The 18,177-nt window shown below is 48.4% G+C and overlaps 1 long non-coding RNA gene across 1 annotated transcript; it reads right to left on the bottom strand.

Moving 5' to 3' along the window:
* Positions 1-6,287: 6,287 nt before the first annotated feature.
* Positions 6,288-6,932, bottom strand: LOC127921576 (uncharacterized). The gene is made up of 3 exons (XR_008109015.1): positions 6,686-6,932; positions 6,522-6,621; positions 6,288-6,333 (listed from the first exon to the last, which is right to left on the bottom strand). It is a non-coding gene; the product is annotated as an uncharacterized LOC127921576 (long non-coding RNA).
* Between the last annotated feature and the right edge of the window lie 11,245 nt (positions 6,933-18,177).

Genomic DNA, 18,177 nt, shown 5'->3' with positions numbered 1-18,177 from the left:
ACCTCTCTGTATGTGGACAGGAGTACATTTTGTGAATAAAAAGCGTGAACTGATTTCTTATAGCGTCCAGATCCAGCAACATCAAATTGTATTTGTCCCACGCGCCCAATAATACAACGGTTGTAGACCTTAAACTGACAAGCCTCACGTTATGTATTCTCATGAGTCTACCCCTGGAACTAATGTAGAGTCACAAATGTTATGAGTAAACGCCAGGGTCTTAGTGGGTTGATGTCCCCCCACTTCCCCCACTGAGGAGTCCATGTCCCATGACAGTCTGATGAATGTAGAGCAGTCATGTCCCCCCACATGACTGTAAGAGAGCCAGTCTGCTTTCTGATGATGAAAAGCGTCTGATGTCCCCACTAAAGTGATGTCATATATGTCCCCCCACTGATATATGATATACACAGACTGAAAACAGCCAATGCAACGGGAGGGCAGTCTGACCCCCCACTGGAGCCGATCAGTTGATGTCCCCCCCACTGCTCTATTCCTTATCCTGTCAGGTGATGTCCCCACTGCCTCCCAGTCTGATCCCCCACTGAGATGATGTCCCCCACTGAGATGGCAGTTTGAGGGGGATGTCCCCCAAAGGTCTGATGTCCCCCCACCAGTTTGTTGAGAGGCAGTCTGATGTCCCCCCACTGCAGTCTTATGAGAGGCAGTGTCCCCCACTGAAAGTGACCATCAGTCTGATGTCCCCACTGAGAGGCAGTCTGATGTCCCCCACTGATGAGAGGGCAGTCTGATGTCCCCCCACTGAGAGGCAGTCTGATGTCCCCACTGAGAGGCAGTCCTTCCATCAGTCTGATGTCCCCCACTGAGAGGCAGTCTGATGTCCCCACAGTGTCCCCACTGAGGCAGTCTGATGTCCCCCACTGAGAGGCAGTCAGTCCTTCCATCAGTCTGATGTCCCCCACTGAGAGGCAGTCTGATGTCCCCCACTGAGAGGCAGTCCTTCCATCAGTCTGATGTCCCCCCACTGAGAGGCAGTCTGATGTCCCCCCACTGAGAGGCAGTCTGATGTCCCCCAGAGCAGTCTGATGTCCCCACTGAGAGGCAGTCCTTCCATCAGTCTGATGTCCCCCCACTGAGAGGCAGTCCCCCACTTCCCCCCCATGAGAGGCAGTCTGATGTCCCCCCTGGACTGAGAGGCAGTCTGATGTCCCCCACTGAGAGGCAGTCTGATGTCCCCCTGACTGAGAGGCAGTCCTTCCATCAGTCTGATGTCCCCCCACTGAGAGGCATGTCCCCCCACTGAGAGGCAGTCTGATGTCCCCCACTGAGAGGCAGTCTGATGTCCCCCCCCACTGAGAGGCAGTCTGATCCATCAGTCTGATGTCCCCCACTGAGAGGCAGTCTGATGTCCCCCACTGAGAGGCAGTCTGATGTCCCCATCAGTCTGATGTCCCCACTGAGAGGCAGTCTGATGTCCCCCCACTGAGAGGCAGTCCTTCCATCAGTCTGATGTCCCCCCACTGAGAGGCAGTCTGATGTCCCCCACTGAGAGGCAGTCTGATGTCCCCCACTGAGAGGCAGTCCTTCCAAGTCTGTGTCCCCACTGAGAGGCAGTCCTTCCATCAGTCTGATGTCCCCCCACTGAGAGGCAGTCTGATGTCAATCTGATGTCCCCCCACTGAGAGGCAGTCTGATGTCCCCCCACTGAGAGGCAGTCCTTCCATCAGTCTGATGTCCCCACTGAGAGGCAGTCTGATGTCCCCCACTGAGAGGCAGTCTGATGTCCCCCACAGTGAGAGGCAGTCCTTCCATCAGTCTGATGTCCCCCACTGAGAGGCAGTCTGATGTCCCCCACTGAGAGGCAGTCTGATGTCCCCCCACTGAGAGGCAGTCTGATGTCCCCCACTGAGAGGCAGTCTGATGTCCCCCACTGAGAGGCAGTCCTTCCATCAGTCTGATGTCCCCCACTGAGAGGCAGTCTGATGTCCCCACTGAGAGACAGTCTGATGTCCCCACTGAGAGACAGTCTGATGTCCCCCCTGACTGATGTCCCCACTGAGGAGCAGTCCTTCCATCAGTCTGATGTCCCCCCACTGAGAGGCAGTCTGATGTCCCCCCACTGAAGAGTTCAGTCTGATGTCCCCCCCACTGAGAGGCAGTCTGATGTCCCCACTAAGAGGCAGTCTGATGTCCCCACTGAGAGGCAGTCTGATGTCCATCAGTCTGATGTCCCCACTGAGAGGCAGTCTGATGTCCCCCACTGAGAGGCAGTCTGATGTCCCCCCACTGAGAGGGCAGTCTGATGTCCCCCCACTGAGAGGCAGCCTTCCATCAGTCTGATGTCCCCCCACTGAGAGGCAGTCTGATGTCCCCCACTGAGAGGCAGTCTGATGTCCCCCCACTGAGAGGCAGTCCCCCCACTGAGAGAGGCAGTCCATCAGTCTGATGTCCCCCCACTGAGAGGCAGTCTGATGTCCCCCACTGAGAGGCAGTCTGATGTCCCCCACTGAGAGGCAGTCTGATGTCCCCCCACTGAGAGGCAGTCTGAGTCCTTCCATCAGTCTGATGTCCCCCTGAGAGGCACTGAGAGGCAGTCTGATGTCCCCACTGAGAGGCAGTCTGATGTCCCCACTGAGAGGCAGTCCTTCCATCAGTCTGATGTCCCCCACTGAGAGGCAGTCTGATGTCCCCCACTAAGAGGCAGTCTGATGTCCCCCCACTGAGAGGCAGTCTGATGTCCCCCACTGAGAGGGCAGTCTGATGTCCCCACTGAGAGGCAGTCTGATGTCCCCAGTCTGATGTCAGTCACTGAGAGGCAGTCTGATGTCCCCCTGATGTCCCCCACTGAGGCAGTCCTTCCATCAGTCTGATGTCCCCCACTGAGAGGCAGTCTGATGTCCCCACTGAGAGGCAGTCCTTCCATCAGTCTGATGTCCCCCACTGAGAGAGGCAGTCTGATGTCCCCCCCCACTGAGAGGCAGTCTGATGTCCCCACTGAGAGGCAGTCCTTCCATCAGTCTGATGTCCCCCACTGAGAGCTGAGTCCTTCCATCAGTCCCCCAGATGTCCCCCCACTGACTCTGAGTCCCCCACTGGCAGTCTGATGTCCCCCACTGAGAGGCAGTCTGATGTCCCCCAATCCCCCACTGAGAGGCAGTCCTGTCCCCATGAGGAGGCAGTCTGATGTCCCCACTGAGAGGCACTGAGAGGCAGTCTGATGTCCCCCATCACTGAGAGGCAGTCCTTCCATCAGATGTCCCCCCACTGAGCCCTTCCACTGAGGCAGTCTGATGTCCCCCACTGAGAGACAGTCCTTCCTGAAGGAACTGAGAGGGAGCCGTAACAGTATGGAGTCCGGCGTGGCTGCTGTTGATGTGGCTCCATGTGCACGGCACAGAAAGGTGCAGGTGTATAGCTAATACACTGACTACAGGTTTATATGTGTAGATATATGAAGCTATAGGTTTACATGTATAGATACAGTTGAAGTGGGAAGTTTACATACACCTTAGCCAAATACATTTAAACTCATTTTTTCACAATTCCTGTCATTTAATCCTGGTAAAAACTCCCTGTCTTAGGTCAGTTAGGATCACCACTTTATTTTAAGAATGTGAAATGTCAGAATAATAGTTGAGTGATTTTATTTCAGCTTTTTATTTCTTTAATCACATTCTCAGTGGGGTCAGAAGTTTACATACAAATTGAGTGTTTTTGGTAGCATTGCCTTTAAATTGTTTAACTTGGGTCAAACGTTTTGGGTAGCAGTCCACAAGCTTCCCACAATAAGTTGGGTGAATTTTGTCCCATTCACTCCTGACAGAGCTGGTGTAACTGAGTCAGGTTTGTAAGGCCTCCTTGCTCGCACAGGCTTTTCAGTTCTGCCTACAAATGTTCTATAGGATTGAGGTCAGGACTTTGTGATGGCCACTCCAACACTATCACTTTGTTGTCCTTAAGCCATTTTGCCACAACTTTGGAAGTACGCTCCAAGTCATTGTCCATTTGGAAGACCCATTTGCGACCAAGCTTTAACTTCTGACTGATGTCTTGAGATGTTGCTTCAATATATCCACATCATTTTCTTTCCTCAAGATGTCATCTATTTTGTGAAGTGCACCAGTCCCTCCTGCAGCAAAGCCCTCCACAACATGATGCTGCCGGTTGGGATGGTGTTCTTAACTTGCAATGCTCCCCTTTTCCCTTCAAACATAACGATGGTCATTATGGCCAAACAGTTCTATTTTTGTTTCATCAGACAGGAGGACATTGTCCTCCAAAAAGTGATCTTTGTCCCCATGTGCAAACAGTAGTCCGGCTTTTTTATGGCAGTTTTGGAGCAGTGGCTTCTTCCTTGCTGAGTGGCCTTTCAGGTTATGTCGATATAGGACTCGTTTTACTGTGGATATAGATACTTTTGTATCTGTTTCCTCCAGAATCTTCTAGCCAAGGTCCTTTGTTGTTGTTCTGGGATTGATTTGCACTTTCACACCAAAGTACGTTCATCTCTAGGAGACAGAACGCGTCTCCTTCCTGAGAGCGGTATAACAGCTGCGTGGTCCCATGGTGTTTATACTTGTGTACTATTGTTTGTACAGATGAACATGGTACCTTCAGGAGTTTTGGAAATTTCTCCCAAGGATGAACCAGACTTGTGGAGGTCTACCATTTTTGACTGATTTCTTTTGATTTCCCATGATGTCATGGAAAGAGGCACTGAGTTTGAAGGTAGGCCTTGAAATACATCCACAGGTACACCTCCAATTGACTCAAATGATGTCAATTAGCCTATCAGAAGCTTCTAAAGCAATGACATAATTTTCTGGAATTTTTCTAAGCTGTTTAAATGCAGTCAACTTAGTCTATGTAAACTTCTGACCCACTGGAATTGTAATACAGTGAAATAATCTATAAACAATTGTTGGAAAAATGACTTGTCGTGAACAAAGTAGATGTCCTGACCGACTTGCCAAAACTATAGTTTGTTAACAAGAAATGTGTGAAGTGGTTGAAAAACTAGTTTTAATGATTCCAACCTAAGTGTATGTAAACTTCTGACTTCAGCCGTGTATGTAAAGCTCAGTATTTCGTGCTCTTGAGGGTTCAGGTGTGATGAGGTAAATAAATCCTTCTATGGAAAAATGCCCAAATAAAGAGGTCAATATCTGCCTGAATTAATGCTGTCATTCACGATCCCTCTAGTGCAGGGATGGGCACATTTGATGGGGGCCACAAAAATCTGAACACAACATGAGGGCCCGCAGTGGCTCGTGGTCTACGTACCCACGTCCATACCAAGACATGCACCCAGAGCCGGCCCTGGCCTTTTAGGGGCCCTATCCATACCCAGACATGCAGCCAGAGCCGACCCTGGCCTTTTAGGGGCCCTATCCATATCCAGACATGCAGCCAGAGCCGGCCCTGGCCTTTTAGCCTTTTGCACCCAGGGGCCCTATCCATATCCAGACATGCAGCCAGAGCCAGCCCTGGCCTTTTAGAGGCCCTATCAATACCCAGACTTGCAGCCAGAGCCAGCCCTGGCCTTTTAGGGGCCCTATCCAATATCCAGACTTGCAGCCAGAGCCGGCCCTGGCCTTTTAGGAGCCCTATCAATACCCAGACATGCAGACATGCACCCAGAGCCCCCTGGCCTTTTAGGCAAAATGTTGCCCAGTTACAAGTGTGAAACCATGGTTGTGTTTGGCAGAACAATTCTGATACTTTTGACCAAAGACCAATGAGTGAGAAAGAAACATGCATAATTTGTCTGCCTATGTTAAACACATTTCATGCTATAATGCTACCCTCCAAGCAGCAGGCCAGTTCCATAATGCCCCTAAGCCAGGCCAGTTCCATAATGCTACCCTCCAAGCAGCAGGCCAGTTCCATAATGCTACCCTCCAAGCAGCAGGCCAGTTCCATAATGCTACCCTCCAATAGCAGGCCAGTTCCATAATGCTACCCAAGCAGCAGGCCAGTTCCATAATGCTACTCTCCAAGCAGCAGGCCAGTGCCATAATGCAACCCTCAAGCAGCAGGCCATTTCCATAATGCTACCCAAGCAGCAGGCCAGTACCATAATGCTACCCTCCAAGCAGCAGGCCAACCAATGCTACCCTCCAGCAGCAGTTACATAATGCTACCCTCCAACAGCAGGCCAGTTGTTTTGGCAGAACCATAATGCTACCCTTGAAGCAGCAGGCCAGTACCATAATGCTACTGAAAGAAACCTGCCTATGTTAAACCAAGCAGCAGGCCAGTACCATAATGCTACCCTCCAAGCAGCAGGCCAGTACCATAATGCTACCCTCAAGCAGCAGGCCAGTACCATAATGCTACCCTCCAAGCAGCAGGCCAGTACCATAATGCTACCTCCAAGCAGCAGGCCAGTACCATAATGCTACCCTCCAAGCAGCAGGCCAGTACCATAATGCTACCCTCCAAGCAGCAGGCCCATAATGCTACCATAAATGCTACCCTCCAAGCAGCAGGCCAGTACCATAATGCTACCCTCCAAGCAACAGGCCAGTCCAAGCAGCAGGCCAGTACCATAATGCTACCCTCCAAGCAGCAGGCCAGTACCATAATGCTACCCTCCAAGCAGCAGGCCAGTACCATAATGCTACCCTCCAAGCAGCAGGCCAGTACCATAATGCTACCCTCAAGCAGCAGGCCAGTACCATAATGCTACCCTCCAAGCAGCAGGCCAGTACCATAATGCTACCTCCAAGCAGCAGGCCAGTACCATAATGCTACCCTCCAAGCAGCAGGCCAGTACCATAATGCTACCCTCCAAGCAGCAGGCCAGTACCATAATGCTACCCTCCAAGCAGCAGGCCAGTACCATAATGCTACCCTCCAAGCAGCAGGCCAGTACCATAATGCTACCCTCCAAGCTGACTGTTAGCTGAGTGCAGCGAGCCTCATAACCCAACATAGATAATACGTCCAGTTGATGAAAACCCAAACCTTTTAAAGATGACCTTCATCATAGAAAATCCTTATCTCTGCAAAGGTCACTAGCTACTCAACGCTAAACGACTGATCCATGTCTGTTCAGTTTTATAGTCCTAAGAAGTACACTATCAGCATTGTATACGCCAAAGATGGCAGGGACATCCCAGATCATCAAAATACATGTTTTATTGTCACATACACCAGGATAGGTCAGTGAAATGTGCGGTTTCACAGGGTTTAGCCATAGTAGTACAGCACCCCAAGATCAAATTAAGACGAAGTGCCTTGCTCAAGGGCACATCGACAGATTTTTCTCACATCGTCTGCTCAAGTATTCGAACCGGCTACTTCTTAGTTACTGGACCAGCTCTTTAACCGCTAGGCTACATGCCACTTCAGAATCAGAAATTAACTTTGTAAAGTTCCTCAACGTTTGTCTCACTTGTCTCCAATTTGTTGCTGATCAGATGAAAAGGGGGGGAATCTAATGTTCCACGCCAGCAAGTAAGCTAATTAACTAATTAACGTGGAGGACCAATTAGAGGGCTGATAATAAGCTTTGGAAGGTTGAAGGATCATTTAATTAGCTCATTAAGGAGAAGAAGTGGAGTGGACATCTTTTACCTCCGGTTGTGTCCCCATTCTCCACCCTTCTCCTGAAGTATGCATGTTTACACTGGTGTGTACACACTTCCAGGGAAGGAAGGTCAGTTGGAATGCAGCCTTAGACTCCGTTGAGGTTCTTAGACTGACTTCACTCTGCCATTGACCAGTAGGGAGCAGTGGTCACCAGTAAATATTATAGATTAAAGCCAAACAACATTGCTGAACTGGTTTTATTTAACCACTAGGCTACGTGGGGGCGGCAGGTAGCCTAGTGGTTAGAGCATCGAGCCCAGTAACTGGAAGGGAACTGGTTTTATTTAACTACTAGGCTACGGGGGCGGCAGGTAGCCTGAGTGGTTAGAACATCGGGGCCAGTAACTGGAAGGGAACTGGTTTTATTTAACTACTAGGCTACATGGGGCGGCAGGTAGCCTAGTGGTTAGAGCATCGGGGCCAGTAACTGGAAGGGAACTGGTTTTATTTAACTACTAGGCTACGTGGGCGGCAGGTAGCCCAGTAACTGGAGTGGTTAGACATCAGGGCCAGTAACTGGAAGGGAACTGGTTTTATTTAACCACTAGGCTACGTGGGGCGGCAGGTAGCCTGGTGGTTAGAGCATCGGGGCCAGTAACTGGAAGGGAACTGGTTTTATTTAACCACTAGGCTACGTGGGGGCGGCAGGTAGCCTAGTGGTTAGAGCATCGGGGCCAGTAACTGGAAGGGAACTGGTTTTATTTAACCACTAGGCTACGTGGGGCGGCAGGTAGCCTAGTGGTTAGAGCATCGGGGCCAGTAACTGGAAGGGAACTGGTTTTATTTAACTACTAGGCTACGTGGGGCGGCAGGTAGCCTAGTGGTTAGAGCATCGGGCCAGTAACTGGAAGGGAACTGGTTTTATTTAACTACTAGGCTACGTGGGCGGCAGGCGGCAGGTAGCCTGGAGTGGTTAGAGCCTGGTGGTTTATCGGGCCAGTAACTGGAAGGGAACTGGTTTTATTTAACTACTAGGCTACGTGGGGCGGCAGGTAGCCTAGTGGTTAGAGCATCGGGCCCAGTAACTGGAAGGGAACTGGTTTTATTTAACTACTAGGCTACGTGGGGCGGCAGGTAGCCTAGTGGTTAGAGCATCGGGGCCAGTAACTGGAAGGGAACTGGTTTTATTTAACCACTAGGCTACGTGGGGCGGCAGGTAGCCTAGTGGTTAGAGAGCATCGGGCCCAGTAACTGGAAGGGAACTGGTTTTATTTAACTACTAGGCTACGTGGGCGGCAGGTAGCCTAGTGGTTAGAGCATCGGGGCCAGTAACTGGAAGGGAACTGGTTTTATTTAACCACTAGGCTACGTGGGGCGGCAGGTAGCCTAGTGGTTAGAGCATCGGGGCCAGTAACTGGAAGGTTGCTGGATCAATTAATCTGTCGTCCGACCCTGAACAGGCAGTCAACCCACTGTTCCTAGGCTGTCATTGTAAATAAGAATTTGTTCTTAACTGACTTACCAAGTTAAATAAAGGTAAAAATGACTTCTCTCCACACAACATGAACTGAACTGGTATTCTATCTCTCCAAACAACATGAACTGAACTGGTGTTCTATCTCTCCACACAACATGAACTGAACTGCGTTTTATCTCTCCAAACAACATGAACTGAACTGGGGTTCTATCTCTCCAACATGAACTGAACTGGTATTCTATCTCTCCCACACAACATGAACTGAACTGGGTGTTCTATCTCTCCACACAACATGAACTGAACTGGTATTCTATCTCTCCACACAACATGAACTGAACTGGTATTCTATCTTCCACAAACATGAACTGAACTGGTATTCTATCTCTCCACAAACATGAACTGAACTGGTGTTCTATCTCTCCAAACAACATGAACTGAACTGGTGTTCTATCTCTCCAACATGAACTGAACTGGTATTCGTTTCCTTCCACACAACATGAACTGAACTGGTGTTCTATCTCCAAACAACATGAACTGAACTGGTGTTCTATCTCTCCACACAACATGAACTGAACTGGTATGGTCTATCTCTCCACACAACATGAACTGAACTGGTATTCTATCTCCACAAACACATGAACTGAACTGGTATTCTATCTCCACACAACATGAACTGAACTGGTATTCTATCTCTCCACACAACATGAACTGAACTGGTATTCTATCTCTCCACACAACATGAACTGAACTGGTATTCTATCTTCCACACAACATGAACTGAACTGGTATTCTATCTCTCCACACAACATGAACTGAACTGGTATTCTATCTCTCCACACAACATGAACTGAACTGGTATTCTATCTCTCCACACAACATGAACTGAACTGGTATTCTATCTCTCCACACAACATGAACTGAACTGGTGTTCTATCTCTCCAAACAACAAACTGAACTGGTGTTCTATCTCTCCACAACATGAACTGAACTGGTGTTCTATCTCTCCAAACAACATGAACTGAACTGGTATTCTATCTCTCCACACAACATGAACTGAACTGGTGTTCTATCTCTCCAACACAACTGAACTGAACATGAACTGAACTGGTATTCGTATCTCTCCAAACAACATGAACTGAACTGGTGTTCTATCTCTCCAAACAACATGAACTGAACTGGTGTTCGATCTCCATGAACTGAACTCCAAACACATGAACTGAACTGGTGTTCGATCTCTCCACACAACATGAACTGAACTGGTGTCTCCCACACAACATGAACTGAACTGGTGTTCTCTCTCCAAACAACATGAACTGAACTGGTGTTCTATCTATCCACACAACATGAACTGAACCATCACAACATGAACTGAACTGGTATTCTATCTCTCCAACAACATGAACTGAACTGGTGTTCTATCTCTCCAAACAACTGAACTGGAACTCTCAACATCTGGTGTTCCACAAACAACATGAACTGAACTGGTATTCTATCTCTCCAACAACATGAACTGAACTGGTGTTCTATCTCTCCAACAACATGAACTGAACTGGTGTTCTATCTCTCAAACAACATGAACTGAACTGGTATTCTATCTCTCCAACAACATGAACTGAACTGGTGTTCTATCTCTCCAAACAACATGAACTGAACTGGTGTTCTATCTCTCCAACAACATGAACTGAACTGGTATTCTATCTCTCCACACAACATGAACTGAACTGGTGTTCTATCTCTCCAAACAACATGAACTGAACTGGTATTCTATCTCTCCACACAACATGAACTGAACTGGTATTCTATCTCTCCACACAACATGAACTGAACTGGTGTTCTATCTCTCCAAACAACATGAACTGAACTGGTGTTCTATCTCTCCAAACAACATGAACTGAACTGGTGTTCTATCTCTCCACACAACATGAACTGAACTGGTGTTCTATCTCTCCAAACAACATGAACTGAACTGGTATTCTATCTCTCCAACATGAACTGAACTGGTATTCGATCTCTCCAAACACATGAACTGAACTGGTATTCTATCTCTCCAACATGAACTGAACTGGTATTATCTCTCCAAACAAATGAACTGAACTGGTAACTCTCCACACAACATGAACTGAACTGGTGTTCTATCTCTCCACACAACATGAACTGAACTGGTATTCTATCTCTCACACAACATGAACTGAACTGGTATTCTATCTCTCCACACAACATGAACTGAACTGCGTTCTATCTCTCCACACAACATGAACTGAACTGGTGTTCTATCTCTCCACACAACATGAACTGAACTGGTATTCTATCTCTCCACACAACATGAACTGAACTGGTGTTCTATCTCTCCAAACAACATGAACTGAACTGGTATTCTATCTCTCCAACAACATGAACTGAACTGGTGTTCGATCTCTCCAACAACATGAACTGAACTGGTGTTCTATCTCTCCAACATGAACTGAACTGGTATTCTATCTCTCCAAACAACATGAACTGAACTGGTATTCTATCTCTCCAACATGAACTGAACTGGTATTCTATCTCCAACATGAACTGAACTGGTGTTCTATCTCTCCAAACAACATGAACTGAACTGGAACTGAACTGTTCTATCTCTCCACACAACATGAACTGAACTGGTGTTCTCCATCTCTCAAACAACATGAACTGAACTGGTATTCTATCTCTCCAAACAACATGAACTGAACTGGTGTTCTATCTCTCCACACAACATGAACTGAACTGGTATTCTATCTCTCCAAACAACATGAACTGAACTGGTGTTCTATCTCTCCAACATGAACTGAACTGGTGTTCTATCTCTCCACACAACATGAACTGAACTGGTATTATATCTCCACACAACATGAACTGAACTGGTATTCTATCTCTCCACACAACATGAACTGAACTGGTATTCTATCTCTCCAAAACAACATGAACTGAACTGGTATTCTATCTCTCCAAACAACATGAACTGAACTGGTGTTCTATCTCCCACACAACATGAACTGAACTGGTATTATATCTGCTCCAAACAACATGAACTGAACTGGTATTCTATCTCTCCAAACAACATGAACTGAACTGGTATTCTATCTCTCCACAACATGAACTGAACTGGTATTCTATCTCTCCAAACAACATGAACTGAACTGGTATTCTGCTCTCCAAACAACATGAACTGAACTGGTATTCTATCTCTCCAACATGAACTGAACTGGTATTCGATCTAGCAAACAACATGAACTGAACTGGTATTCTATCTCTCCAAACAACATGAACTGAACTGGTGTTCTATCTCTCCAACATGAACTGAACTGGTATTCTATCTCTCCAAACAACATGAACTGAACTGGTATTCTATCTCTCCAAACAACATGAACTTAACTGGTATTCTATCTCTCCAAACAACATGAACTTATCTCTGAAATGCAACTAAAACCAAACAATGACAGAGAAAGACTATCAGGTATTTAGGTCCCACTTCATTGATAGTCCTTGTAAATGGTTTATATATGCTGGAACTAGGAGCAACAGCTCTATGCTCGGTGAGTCCTTGTAAAATGGTTTATATATGCTGGAACTAGGAGCAACAGCTCTATGCTTGGTGAGTCCTTGTAAATGGTTTATATATGCTGGAACTAGGAGCAACAGCTCTATGCTCGGTGAGTCCTTGTAAATGGTTTATATATGCTGGAACTAGGAGCAACAGCCTCTATGCTCGGTGAGTCCTTGTAAATGGTTTATATATGCTGGAACTAGGAGCAACAGCTCTATGCTTGGTGAGTCCTTGTAAATGGTCTATATATGCTGGAACTAGCAGCAACCGCTCTATGCTCGGTGAGTGTGTGCTCTGTGTGATTATGTTAATGATTGTAGTGTCCGGAATGTGTGATGCTGGTGTGGCCTGATAGGAGAGCTCTCCTCTGGGAGAACACTGTGGCGGGCTTAGTCCTCTGGTGTGGCCTGATAGGAGAGCTCTACTCTGGGAGAACACTGTAGGCGGGGCTTAGTCCCTCTGGTGTGGTCTGATAGGAGAGCTCTACTCTGGGAGAACACTGTAGGCGGGGCTTAGTCCCTCTGGTGTGGCCTGATAGGAGAGCTCTACTCTGGGAGAACACTGTAGGTGGGGCTTAGTCCCTCTGGTGTGGCCTGATAGGAGAGCTCTACTCTGGGAGAACACTGTAGGCGGGGCTTAGTCCCTCTGGTGTGGCCTGATAGGAGAGCTCTACTCTGGGAGAACACTGTAGGCGGGGCTTAGTCCTCTGGTGGGCCTGTTAGGAGAGCTCTACTCTGGGAGAACACTGTAGGCGGGGCTTAGTCCCTCTGGTGTGGCCTGATAGGAGAGCTCTACTCTGGGAGAACACTGTAGGCGGGGCTTAGTCCCTCTGGTGTGGCCTGATAGGAGAGCTCTACTCTGGGAGAACACTGTAGGTGGGGCTTAGTCCCTCTGGTGTGGCCTGATAGGAGAGCTCTACTCTGGGAGAACACTGTAGGCGGGGCGTCCTCTGGGCTTAGTCCCTCTGGGAGAACACTGGCGGTGGCATAGTCCCTCTGGTGTGGCCTGATAGGAGAGCTCTACTCTGGGAGAACACTGTAGGCGGGGCTTAGTCCCTCTGGTGTGGCCTGTAGGAGAGCTCTACTCTGGGAGAACACTGTAGGCGGGGCTTAGTCCCTCTGGTGTGGCCTGTTAGGAGAGCTCTACTCTGGGAGAACACTGTAGGCGGGGCTTAGTCCCTCTGGTGTGGCCTGTTAGGAGAGCTCTACTGGGAGAACACTGTAGGCGGGGCTTAGTCCCTCTGGTGGCCTGTTAGGAGAGCTCTACTCTGGGAGAACACTGTAGGCGGGGCTTAGTCCCTCTGGTGTGGCCTGTTAGGAGAGCTCTACTCTGGGAGAACACTGTAGGCGGGGCTTAGTCCTCTGGTGTGGCCTGATAGGAGAGCTCTACTCTGGGAGAACACTGTAGGCGGGGCTTAGTCCCTCTGGTGTGGCCTGTTAGGAGAGCTCTACTCTGGGAGAACACTGTAGGCGGGGCTTAGTCCTCTGGTGTGGCCTGTTAAGAGCCCTCTGGGAGAACACTGTAGGCGGGGCTTAGTCCTCTGGTGTGGACCTAATAGGAGAGCTCTACTCTGGGAGAACACTGTAGGCGGGGCTTAGTCCCTCTGGTGTGCTGATAGGAGAGCTCTCTCTGGGAGAACACCTGATTCACCTATTCAAGGGCTTTTAGTTGACGAGTTGAATCAGGTGGGGGTCCACCTGACGCAGCTAGAGTTTTTAATATCTAATCACAAACAGGGCTCAAATACATATCTCTCAAACACAGGGCTCAACTTACATATCTCTCAAACACAGGGCTCAACACACATATCTCTCAAACACAGGGCTCAACTTACATATCTCTCAAACACAGGGCTCAACATACATATCTCTCAAACACAAGGGCTCAACTTACATATCTCTCAAACACAGGGCTCAACTTCATATCTCTCAAACACAGGGCTCAACACACATATCTCTCAAACACAGGGCTCAACACACATCTTCAAACACAGGGCTCATCTCTCTCAAACACAGGGCTCAACTTACAGATCTCATCTCAAACACAGATCTCTCAAAATCAGCTCTCACAAACACAAGGCTCAACTCACATATCTCTCAAACACAGGGCTCAACTTATATCTCTCAAACACAGGGCTCAACATACATATCTCTCAAACACAAGGGCTCAACTTACATATCTCTCAAACACAGGGCTCAACTTACATATCTCTCAAACACAGGGCTCAACATACATATCTCTCAAACACAAGGGCTCAACTTCTACATATCTCTCAAACACAGGGCTCAACTTACATATCTCTCAAACACAGGGCTCAACACACATATCTCAAACACAGGGCTCAACTTACATATCTCTCAAACACAGGGCTCAACTTACAGATCTCATCTCAAACACAGATCTCTCAAAATCAGCTCTCACAAACACAAGGCTCAACTCACATATCTCTCAAACACAGGGCTCAACTTACATATCTCTCAAACACAGGGCTCAACATACATATCTCTCAAACACAAGGGCTCAACTTACATATCTCTCAAACACAGGGCTCAACTTACATATCTCTCAAACACAGGGCTCAACACACATATCTCTCAAACACAGGGCTCAACTTCATATCTCTCAAACACAGGGCTCAACTTACAGATCTCATCTCAAACACAGATCTCTCAAAATCAGCTCACAAACACAAGGCTCAACTCACAGGTCTCCTCTCAAACACAGGGCTCAACTCACAATTCTCTCACCCCAGGGGTAAACTCATAGATCTCTCAAACACATATCTCTCAAACACAGGGCTCAACTCACAGATCTCTCAAACACAGATGTCATAAACACAGGGCTCAACTCACAGATCTCTCAAACACAGATCTCTCAAACACAGATGTCATAAACACAGGGCTCAACTCACAGATCTCTCAAACACAGATGTCATAAACACAGGGGCTCAACTCACAGATCTCTCAAACACAGATGTCATAAACACAGGGCTCAACTCAGCTTGGCTGTGGAAACCAGTCAGAGGAAACAAGTTCATAGTCTAAGGTAATGTTCTGTTCTGTTAATCAGTGATAATTGTATACCTGGAGGGAAAAAACACATCATTTCAAACCTCAAGGTAAAATCCTATAAATCTAGATGACGGTAGCCTAAATCTATTCTGATGCAATCAACTGTCCCTGGTCCTTCAGACTGAGTAGTCCCTGGTCCTTCAGACTGGGTAGTCCCTGGTCCTTCAGATTGAGTAGTCCCTGGTCCTTCAGACTGAGTAGTCCCTGGTCCTTCAGACTGAGTAGTCCCTGGTCCTTCAGACTGAGTAGTCCCTGGTCCTTCAGACTGAGTAGTCCCTGTTCCTTCAGACTGAGTAGTCCCTGGTCCTTCAGACTGGGTAGTCCCTGTTCCTTCAGACTGGGTAGTCCCTGGTCCTTCAGACTGGGTAGTCCCTGTTCCTTCAGACTGAGTAGTCCCTGTTCCTTCAGACTGAGTAGTCCCTGGTCCTTCAGACTGAGTAGTCCCTGGTCCTTCAGACTGAGTAGTCCCTGGTCCTTCAGACTGAGTAGTCCCTGGTCCTTCAGACTGAGTAGTCCCTGGTCCTTCAGACTGAGTAGTTCCTGGTCCTTTAGACTGGGTAGTCCCTGGTCCTTCAGACTGGGTAGTCCCTGGTCCTTCAGACTGAGTAGTCCCTGGTCCTTCAGACTGAGTAGTCCCTGGTCCTTCAGACTGAGTAGTCCCTGGTCCTTCAGACTGAGTAGTCCCTGGTCCTTCAGACTGAGTAGTCCCTGGTCCTTCAGACTGAGTAGTCCCTGGTCCTTCAGACTGAGTAGTCCCTGGTCCTTCAGACTGAGTAGTCCCTGTTCCTTCAGACTGAGTAGTCCCTGGTCCTTCAGACTGGGTAGTCCCTGTTCCTTCAGACTGGGTAGTCCCTGGTCCTTCAGACTGGGTAGTCCCTGTTCCTTCAGACTGAGTAGTCCCTGTTCCTTCAGACTGAGTAGTCCCTGGTCCTTCAGACTGAGTAGTCCCTGGTCCTTCAGACTGAGTAGTCCCTGGTCCTTCAGACTGAGTAGTCCCTGGTCCTTCAGACTGAGTAGTCCTGGTCCTTCAGACTGAGTAGTTCTGGTCCTTTAGACTGGGTAGTCCCTGGTCCTTCAGACTGGGTAGTCCCTGGTCCTTCAGACTGAGTAGTCCCTGGTCCTTCAGACTGAGTAGTCCCTGGTCCTTCAGACTGAGTAGTCCCTGGTCCTTCAGACTGAGTAGTCCCTGGTCCTTCAGACTGAGTAGTCCCTGGTCCTTCAGACTGAGTAGTCACTGGTCCTTCAGACTGAGTAGTCCCTGGTCCTTCAGACTGAGTAGTCCCTGGTCCTTCAGACTGAGTAGTCCCTGGTCCTTCAGACTGAGTAGTCCCTGGTTCTTCAGACTGAGTAGTCCCTGGTCCTTCAGACTGAGTAGTCCCTGGTTCTTCAGACTGAGTAGTCCCTGGTCCTTCAGACTGAGTAGTCCCTGGTCCTTCAGACTGAGTAGTCCCTGGTCCTTCAGACTGAGTAGTCCCTGGTCCTTCAGACTGAGTAGTCCCTGGTCCTTCAGACTGAGTAGTCCCTGGTCCTTCAGACTGAGTAGTCCCTGGTCCTTCAGACTGAGTAGTCCCTGGTCCTTCAGACTGAGTAGTCCCTGGTCCTTCAGACTGAGTAGTCCCTGGTCCTTTAGACTGAGTAGTCCCTGGTCCTTTAGACTGAGTAGTCCCTGGTCCTTCAGACTGAGTAGTCCCCTGGTCCTTCAGACTGAGTAGTCCCTGTTCCTTCAGACTGGGTAGTCCCTGTTCCTTCAGACTGGGTAGTCCCTGTTCCTTCAGACTGAGTAGTCCCTGGTCCTTCAGACTGAGTAGTCCCTGGTCCTTCAGACTGAGTAGTCCCTGGTCCTTCAGACTGAGTAGTCCCTGGTCCTTCAGACTGAGTAGTCCCTGGTCCTTTAGACTGAGTAGTCCCTGGTCCTTTAGACTGGAGTAGTCCCTGGTCCTTTAGACTGAGTAGTCCCTGGTCCTTTAGACTGAGTAGTCCCTGGTCCTTTAGACTGAGTAGTCCCTGGTCCTTCAGACTGAGTAGTCCCTGGTCCTTCAGACTGAGTAGTCCCTGGTCCTTCAGACTGAGTAGTCCCTGGTCCTTCAGACTGAGTAGTCCCTGGTCCTTTAGACTGAGTAGTCCCTGGTCCTTTAGACTGAGTAGTCCCTGGTCCTTTAGACTGAGTAGTCCCTGGTCCTTCAGACTGAGTAGTCCCTGGTCCTTCAGACTGAGTAGTCCCTGTTTTGTGTGGGGTCTTATTGAAGGAGTACGGCCAGCCCATAGCCCTGATATGGCTAGCTTATGATGTCATAGACAGCTACACTCTTAGGAAGAAAAAAAAACAGGTTCTAAGAAGCTTATGATGTCATAGACAGCTACACTCTTAGAAAGAAAAAAACAGTTTCTAAGAAGCTTATGATGTCATAGACAGCTACACTCTTAGGAAGAAATAAAACAGGTTCCAAGAAGCTTATGATGTCATAGACAGCTACACTCTTAGAAAGAAAATAAGGTTCCGGAAGTTTTATTTGTCCGTCCCCATTGCCGTTGTCCTTCTGTAGCTCAGTTGGTAGAGCACGGCGCTT

The sequence above is a fragment of the Oncorhynchus keta genome, unplaced genomic scaffold, assembly GCF_023373465.1.
Source record: "Oncorhynchus keta strain PuntledgeMale-10-30-2019 unplaced genomic scaffold, Oket_V2 Un_contig_22607_pilon_pilon, whole genome shotgun sequence".
NCBI lineage: Eukaryota > Metazoa > Chordata > Actinopteri > Salmoniformes > Salmonidae > Oncorhynchus > Oncorhynchus keta.
This window is presented reverse-complemented; position numbering and strand designations above follow the sequence as displayed.